The 14,148-nt window shown below is 35.6% G+C and overlaps 1 protein-coding gene across 1 annotated transcript in view; it reads left to right on the top strand.

Moving 5' to 3' along the window:
• Positions 1–14,148, top strand: part of LOC124637815 (protein yippee-like) — a 128,873-nt gene that overhangs the window by 64,884 nt on the left and 49,841 nt on the right. The gene's annotated exons all lie outside the window — the stretch shown is intronic.

Here is a 14,148-nt window from a genome sequence, read left to right on the forward strand (position 1 = left end):
TGTTAGGCATTTCCGGTTCTTTCTTGACAACGTCTGTGTAAATCTTAATTTTATTAAAAATCAAAATAAAAAATCATTTATTCAAACTTGGCTGCAAGACAGCACTTTTTGAACGTCTGGTGCTTATTCACAAACAGTAATCACTGTAATATAAATGAAAGTCCTTGATCTTGGGTTACTTGAGTTTTATTTCACAACACACATTCACACAGTTACATAGTCGACCCATACCAAGGATATGGAAAAAGACAGATGACAGATCATAGCGGAAGTTATTATATTAGTGACGTACTAATTAGTATTACTAATTAGTGATGTTACAACATCCCCCCTGTTAAGTTTAAATTAACCCTTGACAAACAATAGACTTAAGACTATGGACTGACTTGACAAAAATTGACTTTATTATACATAGTTATGATAGACAAAGGTTTTTACTTAATTATGACTTAATTTAGATTACAATTATATACTTAATCTATTTCTTCTATTAGCCTACGAGAAGGCTTTACAAATCGACCTGAACGTGTGACAATTTGACTACTTGAGGATTGAGATGAGAGTTCTTGAGGTCCAGCCTTCTGACTGTCACCATCCTCTCTCCCCTGCGACGATGACGACGACGACGACGAGTTGGATAGCATAGGAGAGTACTTATGCCTTAAGTGAATTCTATTTCTCCTATACCTAACTCCATTGACATCCTCAATGACATATGACCTATTATTTGCCAGCCTTTGCTTGACAATGGCATGTTCCCAATTATAATTTGGTTTTCTTTTAAAGTATACATGATCATTAGGATACAACAATGACAAAGGCTTAGAATTTCTATTATAATATGTTGACTTATTGACATTATTCTTGTTTACACATTCTTTGTAATCTTTAAATTTTACAACCTTTGGTTTTAATTTTTTATATGACTTTGGAACATTATCTCTTAAATTCCTAGACATTAACAGTTGTGCTGGGGATGGTAAATTATTTTTAGGTGTATTTCTATATTGTAATAAGGCTATATAAGGATCAGACGAATTTTCTTTACATTTTTTCAACATATTTTTTACAATTTTGACTGAACTTTCTGCTTGACCATTTGACTGTGCATGATATGGGCTAGTAATAATATGTTCTATGTCCCATTCATGTAAAAAATTCTTGAATTCTAAAGATTGGAAAGGAGGTCCACCGTCAGACACTAATGACAAAGGTATACCATGACGGGCAAAAATAGACTTTAAATGTGTAATTACATTTTTGGCTGTACTATTTTTATTTAACAAAGCTATCTCTATGTATTTAGAATAATAATCTGTAACAATTAAATAAGAAAGGTTATCAATATACATTAAATCAATACCAACTTGTTGCCATGGATACTTATTAATCTCAAAATTTTGTAATGGTTCTTTTTGGTTACAAGGTTTGAATTTCGCACATATAAGACATTGTTCTACTAAATTTTTGATATCACCTGACATGTTTGGCCAATATAAAGAATCTCTAGCTAATTTAAGACATTTGTTTATACCTTGGTGACCTTCATGAATTTTATCCAACATTTCCTTATACATAGACTGTGGTACTATCAATTTTGAACCTTTGAACAACAAATCTTTTACGACATGAATTTCAGCTTGTATATTCCAATATGGTTTGACTAATTGACTGACTTTACTTTTACTTTTTGGCCAACCTTCATAATAATATTTCTTTAACAATTGCAAACTTTCATCTTTATTAGTATGTTGTGACAATTTTGTGCTGTAGTCTTTAGTGACTGCTAAATTTGAATACATTAAATTGACATGACAAGTTATTTCTGCCTCATTTTCTGGTATATAATAATCTTTTAAGGCAGCTCTAGACAAGGTATCAGATATAAACATTTGTTTACCTGGGACATGTATGACTTTCAAGTCATACTTTTGTAAAGTTAACATCATTCGCTGTAACCTAGCTGGTACATCATGTAATGGTTTATCAAATAAGTAGACTAATGGTTTATGATCTGTATGAACTGTGACTCTATGACCATATACATACTGATGAAATTTTTCACAACCAAATTGAATTGCAAGCAATTCTTTCTCAATTTGAGCATACCTAGACTGAGTTGTGGTTAATGTTTTTGAACTATAAGCAATGGGTTTATTATTTTGTAAAATGACTGCTCCCAATGCTGACTTAGACGAATCTACTGACAAGACTAATGGAATATTGGGGTTATAGTGAGCTAAAACCGGTGACTTTGTAATTTCATCTATTAAACTCTTAAGACATTTATTATGATTTTCATCCCAAGACCAGACTGCATCTTTTTTCAAAAGATTTCTTAAAATTTGAGTTTTTTCTGACAAATTGCTAATAAAGGGACCTAAATAATTGATCATACCTAATATTCTTTGCAATTCTTTGACATTTTGTGGTGTAGGCATATTGACAATTGCTTTTACTTTTTCTTGGTCAACCCTTGCACCATCTTTACTAAAGACATAACCTAAAAAACAGACTTCAGAAACTAGAAATTTACATTTGGACTTGTTAAATTTTAAATTAACTTGACGAGCTCTTTGCATTACTTTATGTAATCTCTCATTATGTATAGACTCACTTGGACCATAGACTAGAATGTCATCGATGAATATCAAGACTCCTTCTAAATCACCAAACAAATTCATCATAACTCTTTGAAATATTTCTGATGATGCATTTATGCCAAAAGGTAATCTTAAATATTTATATCTGCCAAATGGTGTTTGAAAGGTACATAAATTAGAACTATATTCATCTAATCTTAACATCCAAAAACCTGAAAATGCATCTAAATGAGAAAAACAAACAGCTCCTACTAATTGAGATCTTATCTCATCAATTGACTTTATTGGATAAACTTCCCTTATGATATTCTTATTCAAATTTCTAGGATCTAAACAAATTCGTAACTGACCTGAACTTTTGACCGTAATTACTATGCTATTCACCCATTCTGTAGGCTTAGTGACTTTTTCAATGACTTGCATGCTCTCCATGCGATCCAACTCCTCGCGTAGCTTTCCAAGCATCGCAAATGGTACTCTCCTGGGAGGATCCACGCATGGTACTGCATCAGGTTTGAGTTTCAGGTGACAGACAGGAGGTAGACAACCAAGACCCTGAAAAACATCATTATATTGTGTTAGAATTTGTTGACAAAAATTTTGTTTAGATACTGAAAAAACTCTTTTAATTATTCCTAACCTTTCACAAGTAGGAAGACCTAAGACATTGGGACATACTAAATTTGCGACTATGAATACTATATTTTCACTGACAGTGTTATTATTTAATATTAAATTGCATTTAATATTGACTTTTCCCATAATGGGTATTGACTTGCCACAAAATCCTGTGACATTTATGTGACATTTGACAAGTGACATTTGACTTTGTTGACGTTTTAAAGAATCAAAAGTTTGTTTTGACATTATGTTAAGATCAGCTCCTGAATCAATGATACAATTAAATTGTGAATGACCTACTTTAACATTTATGTTCCAAGACTGTTTACTATTGTTAATGTTATGTTTATGTTTTGACTCGACTGTATTGACCTGACTAAATGATGATGTGACTTGTTGACTGTGATATGGTGATGTGACTGTTGTGATTGTGTGAGGTGATTCCTCAGACATGTGTCTGTACTCATCATTAAGATACCCACTTTGACTATCACAACTTTTATTTGAATTATGACAATATGACTTGAGAATTGATTTCTCTGACTGGTGACTGCTTTCATCACCGAGGTACTTTTCAGACCTCTCAGACATGACATTATCACCCTTATCATCTTTGAAATATGACTTGAGAATTAATTTCTCAGACTGGTGACTGCTTTCATCACCGAGGTACTTTTCAGACCTCTCAGACATGACATTATCACCATTATCATCATTGAAATATGACTTGAGAATTAATTTCTCAGACTGACAATATGAGTCTCGGTGAGATCTCTCAGGAATGACACCAATGTCATCACCGGAATCATTCCCTGACTGTGACTGACTATGTATGTGTGTAAATTGTGGTGGTGGAGACAAGTGGTACAGTGAATGTGTGCTTGCTGACTTGACATGTTTATAGTGACTGTTATATGACTTTAAATGACAATTAGACTTATGACTTTGACTGGAGCTATGACTATTCAAAATTCCAAAAAAATAATCTTGTTTATTATTATGACTTTGACTTTAATTAAACGACTCTAAATGACTGATATTTTTATTTTTGAAGCAATATTTAGCAAAATGACCAAATGATTTACATGACCTGCATTTGACTCCTTGCGCTGGGCACTTGTAGCGGTGAGATTGCCCACAGCGGCTACACGGCCTCGAGCGCCTTTCAGGGTTGGGAGACTTCCCTGCGCCAGAACCCTGCTGACCGACTGGTGAAGCTCGCTGTCGACGATCCCCTCGACTACGGCTCCTCCGACGTAGATGCATGACATTTTCTGACTTTTCAACGTTGGAACTACTGACAATTTTTTCAGCATCCTGCTGTGCGACGATCAGTGTTGTTGCCAGTTCTCGCATCTTCTGATATGTCAGATCAGGTTCCTGGAGTAGTCTCTGACGTACATGTGCTAAATCCATATGCAGATTTGCAATGAAAATATCCCTGATGAGCGATTCCCTGAGTGTTCCAAATTCACAATCTTGGCTTTTGTTCTCCAGATCTGCTAGGAATCCTTCGATCGACTCGGATTTCTGTTGCTTTCTGGTGAAGAACATGTGACGGCACATGGTTATGTTCCTTCTGGGCTCAAAAAAATTCTGAAATTTGGACTTGACTTCGGCAAGCGTGGTCTTCTCAATGGTGAGGTAGAAAGTATTGAATATATTTAAGCCCTTTTCACCTATGAGATGCAACAAGATAGCTATCTTACGCTTTTCGGGTGCCTTATCCAAACCCGTGGCCAACAGATACAGCTCCAACTGCTGCCACCAGCGTTTCCACGCCTCCGCATTATTATTTGTGGAATCTGACGAAATTTGCAGTGATTTTATTTTGCTGTTAAGGCCTTGGACGCCATTATGGTCGCCCACGCCGCATGGCTCGGAACTCGACTGGTCCATTTTCGCGACCGACTATCTTCCAGACTTCGACTTTTTTTTACTTGAGTTCTTCTTGACTTCTGACACCATGTAATATAAATGAAAGTCCTTGATCTTGGGTTACTTGAGTTTTATTTCACAACACACATTCACACAGTTACATAGTCGACCCATACCAAGGATATGGAAAAAGACAGATGACAGATCATAGCGGAAGTTATTATATTAGTGACGTACTAATTAGTATTACTAATTAGTGATGTTACAACAATCACAAACAAAGGATACTGATCTAGTCTAGCTACAGTTAACTACTTAATTGCGGTGTCGCGAAACTTTTACCTGAATGTTATAATTATTCAATGTTCATCTATTTTTATATCGATTATAAAGAACAATATCATCCATTACTCATAAAAGCTATAAAGGTAAGAACAGACATAAGTCACTATCACACTCCTTAACTTAAAGAAGCACTATTAATTACATATGCAACGTTATCAGCGCTTTAATGCGGTTCTCAATCAGTGTTCCATTAGTGCAAACATAGCTTTATAAATGTGGAACTCCCATGGAGAACAAAATGACTAGCGGAGATGCCATAACGGAAAATCTCCTAAGAAAGTAGAGCGCCAAAATACTGGTGTTTCAGGGTTAGAGTAATTTTTCTGTCTCCGCCTTTTTTGGACCCGCCCATTTTTTGTAATATTGAAAGCCACTGACAGATGTCTTCCAGAACCAGAACTCCTAGTTAATTCACTCGTAACTGATCGTTTTGGTCATGCCCGTCGTCCGTATTTAACCTAGATGAAGGCGCCTAGCCTGTCTGTACTATAGCATCTCCGCTCATTTTTCTTTACTCCGTGTGAACTCCTTACGGAACTCCGCAAAGGGCATTGAACGAAAACTTCAACAAGCACAGTTTTAAACCACCACGCATTTGTTTAGCGAATAAATTCGACAAAATATCACGTTCGGACCACCGACAGAGAGAAAAACATTCAAACATATACTTAATACGTGTTATAAATGCGAATGAGAGTGTTGTGAATACGCTATCACGCTAAAATGATAAAAAAATTGAGTTGTAATTTGACATGGGTGAGGTCGGACCTTGAAGACCTTAAAGGCCTAGATCACGGGTTAAGTAAGGAACTTTGTGGATGCGGTAAAAAGTTTTCTTCGGAATGCAAAACCTCGGAAAATGCCAGTAAAAAGTCTACATTGTACCTACCTGTCTTTTTGAAAAATAAACAAACTGAAGTACTACCATATTTCCATAGCTAAATGTCTAGCATGTCAAACACTAATGGTACATATCGGCGGTCCCATCTGTGACGTCATATCGCTACAACGCCGTGGTTGAAACGACACATGTCATTACGTTTAAGGGTGAAGACACAGTTATCAAATATCTTGGCTCTTTTTGTCGTTGGAAATCTCTAAATGATCCCTGTCGCCTGCCTGTGGGTGCAGCGTGAGGGAGTGTCAGACTGTTACTGACTAGAACAAATCATGTTCCTTCTGGAGCCCTTTCTGTGCCAGGGCCTGCGGTAACTCTTTCGAGCAATCCTGCCCCAGCAGAAAAATCTTGGTTCTCACGGAAAATTTCTGTTCCGTGTTGGTCCTAGTTTTCTCATTTTATTGCATTAATAAATTTGTCATTGGCGTTGTCAACTCTACATTGCTTTTATTCATTGAAACACATACAACAACATGTATGTAAACACAGTACATTTCATAACGTCTTTAGGTCATCGAATGTACATTGAACGAAGGCATTTGACAAGTGTAACACCAGCCTAAGAAAATGTTCTGTTTTGATTTATGTCCAAGCTGGTGGACACTTTGTTTTTCAGACATTATTAATTGGTGTCCTATGTCCACATGGATGGCACGTGTATTCTTTCATTTTCTAACGAAGTTTTGTTGTGCTTTCAGCAACGCCTACAGTTTTTAATTGATCAAATATTTACATTCAATTTCATTCATATTATTCTGATGTATTTTGTATGCGGTGCGGACCGAAAGAACCAGTTTAAAGTCAAAGTCAAAAAAGTTTATTGAAAGTAGGCTAGTTTTTAGCACACTTTCAAGTCAAATTTACAAAGGAAGAAAAGCACCCCGAAAACGCTTTCCTTTCACCACCTTGTGATATGGCTGGGAAGAAGAAGCGGTGAAGATCAAACTTCCTAGCAACCAGTTTAAAGACAGCATAGAACTTGATATGGGCTATGTTTCTAAGCTTTTGTATAGATCTTTTTATTCCTTCAAATAACAATGTATTTGTATGATTAACAAAACACTTTCTTCGAAATATTTATCTGCAGTGAAAAAGTGGAAATACTCGTAAATAGTGTGAATCAGTGAAACGGTGTTGTTTATTTGCGAGAAAAAAATCTAGCTAGGTGAGTCAATGTTTGTTAAGCTTTTCTTTGAATTAGAACGATTTAACTGTCAGAAGTTGTTTACATAGACTTATTTGACTTTACTTCGGACACTATTACTCAAAGCTTTGGCAAATCTAAAAATAAATTGTTTACCTCCTGAAGAACCTTTTTTTTGTTCTTTTGTATAAAAAAAAAATATCTTCGTAAATAGTTTTTACTAAGTGTCATGTCAAGTTTGAGCCTCGTAAAAAGTAAGCGCATTCAAAGACAAGAATAGAGGGAATAAAATAAGTTGAAAGCTGCATAAACTTTTTTTTCTTTTAGATGTTTGCATTTACTACAGAAGTACACTATCAATATCGTTTCCATGAGTTTCTTGTTCCAATATAACTAATATTCAGTAGCCTAAATCCAGTAGCATATTGTTAATCAAAAATCTCGTTTAATAACAATCCACTTCACGAGACTGCTCATAAGCCAACTAGTTCAATTTTAATTTCCTTAATTGATTTCCCAATCAAGTGCTGCCCCCTATTTGTAAACACAGAACTTCACGAAAACAGGTTTTATTACGTAACGGGATTAGTAAAAGGTTAAAGTTGCCAACGATCACGCAACTGAGTAATCTGTGCTTAATGAAGTATTTACTGAAAGGACCAATTTCGATTCCCAAAGTACCAGGAGACCATTAATTGGTCCTTTGAAATTTGGCGGCAAATTAAAGAAAATAGAGGAAGATTCGACTTATTTTGTAATGGTTGATCTATTTGAAAACAAAGGTTGATTAAGTAACATTGTGATTGATATGACACATATTTAAGTAATTAACATGTAACTAGAGAAACTACTCATAGTGCACGTAAATACAATGTAGGTACACGTAATCGTGTCAAAATACAACAGAAAAAGTCATTATATACCTAAACACGACCTGAAAAAAGGTTGCCGTATACTACCTGTGCCTATCGAGTAACAATTAAACCTCTAAAAATAACTTCTGAATGAAAATTTTCTGAAATGAGGTCAAGTGTTCATAATAACATACGTACAACTGGCCAGTTTGATATGAACGTGGATTGTATTTCTGCACTCGACATGCCCCGCTTTTTACACATAGATCCATTTAATTACAAATTCCGAAACTGTACACTGAGAGAATTAAGACTAATTAGACCTCTTTTTGTCTCCAACTACTTTTAAAACGCGTATTTGAAAAGCGAACGTGTAAAAAATATATTATTATGTGCCAGTTTTACTTTGTGTTATGATAATAATCCTCGCGTGTGGAAACAACGGTTGATTCTATTGTTCTCTATTTGAAACCGAGTTTGTCTCGAATTTTCGATGAATTCAGGATATCGAATAAAAGTTTGGTATTGTGAATTTGAATAGGAATACCGATTTTTTTTGGTCCGTAATTTTTTTTCCCCTAACTTTACAATAAATATACTTTAATATATCGCACATAGTAAACAAACACTGGTCCTTCTGGCGAATGTAAGGACCAAATTAAATAACACCAATGTCTTTGACAACAACACAGCTATTCACTTACAAACATTACAAACTGCTAATAAAGGTCATAATGAAGAATAATGACCATCACACATTACAGTACTGCCGTCCACAAATCGATCAGACAATTGGCCAGCACGCTACCCGTGTCAAGGACTAAACTAGATCTTACGAGCTAGATAATACGGGTCAAGGTGCAATGCACTGATTGGGGGCTTCCTTTCTACGGAGATACATAACAACTTGTTAAGGAAAGATTTTGATGAAGATGATGATGTTGTTTCATGTTGTTGACAAACTCTGTTCTGATCTTTGATACGACAATTTCAGTTGTTAAATATTTTGAATAGACAGACCTTATAAGTGACGAAGCTAAAATACAGGGTTTTTAAACCCCAAAAGAAGCCTGAACGTTATTCATCGCTATAGATATATTCCCATTTATAAATACAAAAATCATATCAGCGATATCCATGATATTGAAAACATCAAAATTATTAAATAAAAGCAATCATTAATTCTTTTTACCCTTTACACTTTTCAGGCTTCTATTATTCGGAAAAATATTCAAATATCGAACGTTACGTCATTGGCTGATGTAATTAAGTTGTTTGGGGGTGATTTCCCAGAATTTCCATCAGTTCAACGAAGCGCGGTGGTACGAAACTTTTTGGTATTGTTTGTACATGAACTGGTGGTAAAGGCACGAACATTTAACTGAATTACGTAACAAAACCATAAAAATAGCCTATGATAAAATAAACTATGCAATTTACATACGATACTCATAAGAGTATAATATTTTTATAAAATACCACCTGAATAAAGTGAGTAAAATACTCTACTTATGAACATCAATTTTCCTGTAGACGCTTTACGAGATAATAGAGACACACTCGAGGCGTATCGCGTTTGATATTTTTTTCATATTTATCGTTTCGCTCGTAAAATGTATCAGTAATCTCTGATTTCGTAGCATCCTGAGAGTAATCTAAAATTGAATTTTGTACCGAATTAGTGAGTCATTAAAAGATAACGATAAATACAATTTTTATTGGTAAAAAGTTCTCAATTTAAACATTTACTTGGCTTATCCAAGCTATGAATATCTGAGGAAATTAAAAAGGTATTACTCCCAAAAATACAGTAAGACATAAAAAGAAATATAAGATTTGCCAAACAACTGGTATCTGGTAGATGCACTCAAAAAATCCGGCTCCCAATACTCGATTTGTCTCAAAGTCATTTAGTGAGCCAATTCCGGTTCGTTTTGGACAAAAAAATATCCCCGTCACTTTTGAAAGGCTGTTTTTCCAGTAAGTAACATAACGAGACTCTTTACGAGTATTGATTACCTATTCTTAAAGCAACACTAGTTTGTGTATTCGATGATTCAAAGTTGTGTGTGTCATACACACATTTACATTGTAATGATGTCGGCATTACACATTAGCTCCCAATAATGAATTCGTACACGAAAATCTCGGGAACATTCATGGATATTCAACTGTTATTTTTAATTTGAAATCGATTCTTAATTTAAACGAATCGATTCCTCAAATACGGGGCACTGTCCTTTCTAAAGGTCGTTTGGAAATAAACGAATTACAACGAACGTCAATGTTTTCCGCGCAAATTATTTTCTTTATACTAATTTGTGCAGCGTAGTAGAACTTTATCTGTCAACGATAATGCATGTGTCATGTACGTTAACAAAGTGAGTGGAATATTAAGCAATATGAGTTTGTTACTTGAATCTGTCATCACTCAACGTCAGACTCGAGAGATGTCCCTAATTTTTTATCTACGTTCACACCCCGATTTTAATTAACTCATGTAAATTATTCGCCTTTTAATTTCGATCACACTTTCGACACCGTTTTAGGCAATAATGACATTGAAAGCCCCTCGAAAATCTAGGTGATATATTCGTCTTTAACACTCACCTATTTTACCTTTCGGGGCACGTATTTGAAATTCATTGAGTTCTATTTAGAGTCCCGAAATTTCAAGAAAGGCACCTTTGGCGCTGTCATTGTACTACGTCGACGATATCATTGAAATCATCCGAGTGATGTAAATAAAGTCACTGAATCTAGATAAACAGCCGTTTCACAATTTGCGTAGATCTTATGCAAGGATCGAGTGATTTGAAATTTCGAATACGTCGTCCATTTTGAGTGCGTTGACTCGATTGAATCACTTTGGTTTTGCGTTGGTCTTTCGAGCGTTTTTTGTTTTGGTCCTTTGAACCGTTTGTATTGGGTTACGAGTCATAGTGTGTGGTTTACATAAACATCATCTATACTTAGTTCTCAAGCACCTACGCTTTAACCTACGAACATAACTTATCTACTTCTTTCTTCCATTTTTTGTTGGGGTTATTCAGTGTCAATAGGCAAGTAGTATAATTTTGATTACCTACACGCTTAAATATAGATCTGACTGATAATAGTGGTTGATTGAGCATGAATATCTAATGATTAAGCTTATTTCTATAATTCAGTACACAGTTCATTAACCCCCAGTAGATTAAGAATAACTTAGGTACTTCTGCATTAATTCAAATATTGTTAGTTCAATATTTTCACGATTAGTTGACGCGTAGTGCGCAGTTTTTCCTGTGCTATTTGTAGGACAAACGATGTAGGGAAACCATAGATTTGTACGGACTATTATCGTGAATTCTTAAATGTTTTTAGATTTAATTGGAAACATATTGTGGACTGCACAAGTGTGACAGTTACAAAGATCTCGAAATATTTTCGTAATCTTATCGAACACAGACAGGAATTGTCTAAAAATGTCCTCAGTAATCCATCATTGTTGATGTTACCTACCGTATTTCTTATTCAATACTATTATTTACGTCAATGTAGACGAGTAGAGAGAGTCGATTTCAGTCGATAAAATATAATCGTTCTATTTTGTCCGAAAAATTTCCCGCGAGCTGTAAACCCTACCCGCCCACGCGTTGGACCAAATTTCTTTGTATCTCCAATCTCCAGGTTCATGGTTAATTCTTTATTTACGTATCGCGTGCCAACATTAGAACATAGATTCATGACCTTTCACGATTTACTTTCCTAACTATCAAAGTACGGTTCGATATAATTATGTGTGTTTACGAAATCAGCTGTCGAAGAGTCTAGACTGGCGTACCTACTTACTTACCTACGATTAGTTTCACAATTTACAGGTTTCGATAACGCGTGAGTCGCGCCCGATAAGAACCATGTTATTGTTTTGATGCGCTCGTGTAAGTACCGCGTGCTCGCACATTCGACAATCGCTATCTACAAAGTTTTTCGTATTATTTTAGAAAATCGCTCCCGCTTTTCAATTGCGTTTGAAAAGGTTCTAAAGGACAATGCTATTCTTTGTATGGAAGTTGGGCTCAAGAGTTGCCCACAGTAACTGCATAGTGTATTATGTTCCATAGGCTTATAATAGGTCCCAGACCGAAATATTTCGAAATCTATCCCGGGAGTCCTGAGAAAAACTGGTTTGACTCTTATTCAATATTACGAAAAACATCCTTACGAACTCTTAACTATTCCACTTTTATTACCTTAATTGAAATGCATTATAATATTAATCGACAAATACGAGGTATTGAACGAGAATTTTTTTTACCGGCTTCAAAAAATGGAGGAGTTTCTCACTCAGTTCGTTTGTATTCTTTTTACGTAAGTAAAAAAAACCGATTTAAACAATCATTTTATTGTTTGAAAGGATTTACTTTCCAAATAGTTCCTTTGTTATTCGGTCCAGGGTCTGGTGATAGAAACCTTAAAACAATAGGGAACTCTCGGAAATTGTAAGCACATATCGAATAAAAACTTGTCATTCGGGTATATGTCTCCGACACCACAAAACTGTGGAGGTTAAGACCTGACCTGCCGATGGAGACGACAGTGAGACGAGGGAACTCCTCAACGATAACTATTTACTACCTCGTGTTCGAGCTTATTTAATTCGTCCTGATAAGATTTTTCCATTGCCATTACGGATATTAATTGCATGACGCTACACGAACTTAGGACTGATTGTAGTAGATAGAGACTGAAAAGCAAGAGAAACAACAATTACCTTTAAACGTCTATTTCTGTTATTTTATCCTGTTAACAGTGAAACCACTAACTATCTGAATGTTATTTCAAGAAAAGAAGGTTGTTAGGTTTGTGGCTGCTTAAAATGGCTAGCTAACAATGGCTGGCTAACATGAGAACCGGTTTTTCTCTTGACCTCTGGGACCGATTTCAAAAATATTTGGAGTCCGTCTTAAGAGTGAAGTAAAGAACCTATTCTAACCATTCCCACTACTGGGCAAATGGCTTGGGCTTTATAAAGTGACTGTTCAAGTTTAACATTATAACCGGTTTTTTTCGGGACCTCTGGGACCGATTTCCAAAATATTTGGATTTCGTGTTAACAGTGCAGTAAAGAACCTATTTCGACCACTTTCACTACTGGGCAAATGGCTCAGGCTTTGTTAAGTGACTATCTATGGAGAACATTTGAACCGGTTCTTCTCGGGACCTCTGGGACCGATTTCAAAAATATTTGGATTCCGTCTTAAGAGTGAAGTAAAGAACCTATTCTAACCATTCCCACTACTGGGCAAATGGCTTGGGCTTTATAAAGTGACTGTTCAAGTTTAACGTTATAACCGGTTTTTTCTCGGGACCTCTGGGACCGATTTCCAAAATATTTGGATTTCGTATTAACAGTGCAGTAAAGAACCTATTTCGACCACTTTCACTACTGGGCAAATGGCTCAGGCTTTGTTAAGTGACTATCTATGGAGAACATTTGAACCGGTTTTTCTCAGGACCTCAGGGACCGATTTCAAAAATATTTGGATTTCGTGTTAACAGTGCAGTAAAGAACCTATTTCGACCACTTTCACTACTGGGCAAATGGCTCAGGCTTTGTTAAGTGACTATCTATGGAGAACATTTGAACCGGTTTTTCTCGGGACCTCTGGGACCGATTTCAAAAATATTTGGATTCCGTGTTAAGAGTGAAGTAAGGAACCTATTTTAACTATTTCCACTACTGGGCAAACGGCTTGGGCTTTGTAAAGTGACTGTTCAAGTTGAACATTAGAACCGGTTTTTCTCGGGACCTCTTGGACC

The sequence above is a fragment of the Helicoverpa zea genome, chromosome 16 (genome assembly GCF_022581195.2).
Source record: "Helicoverpa zea isolate HzStark_Cry1AcR chromosome 16, ilHelZeax1.1, whole genome shotgun sequence".
NCBI lineage: Eukaryota > Metazoa > Arthropoda > Insecta > Lepidoptera > Noctuidae > Helicoverpa > Helicoverpa zea.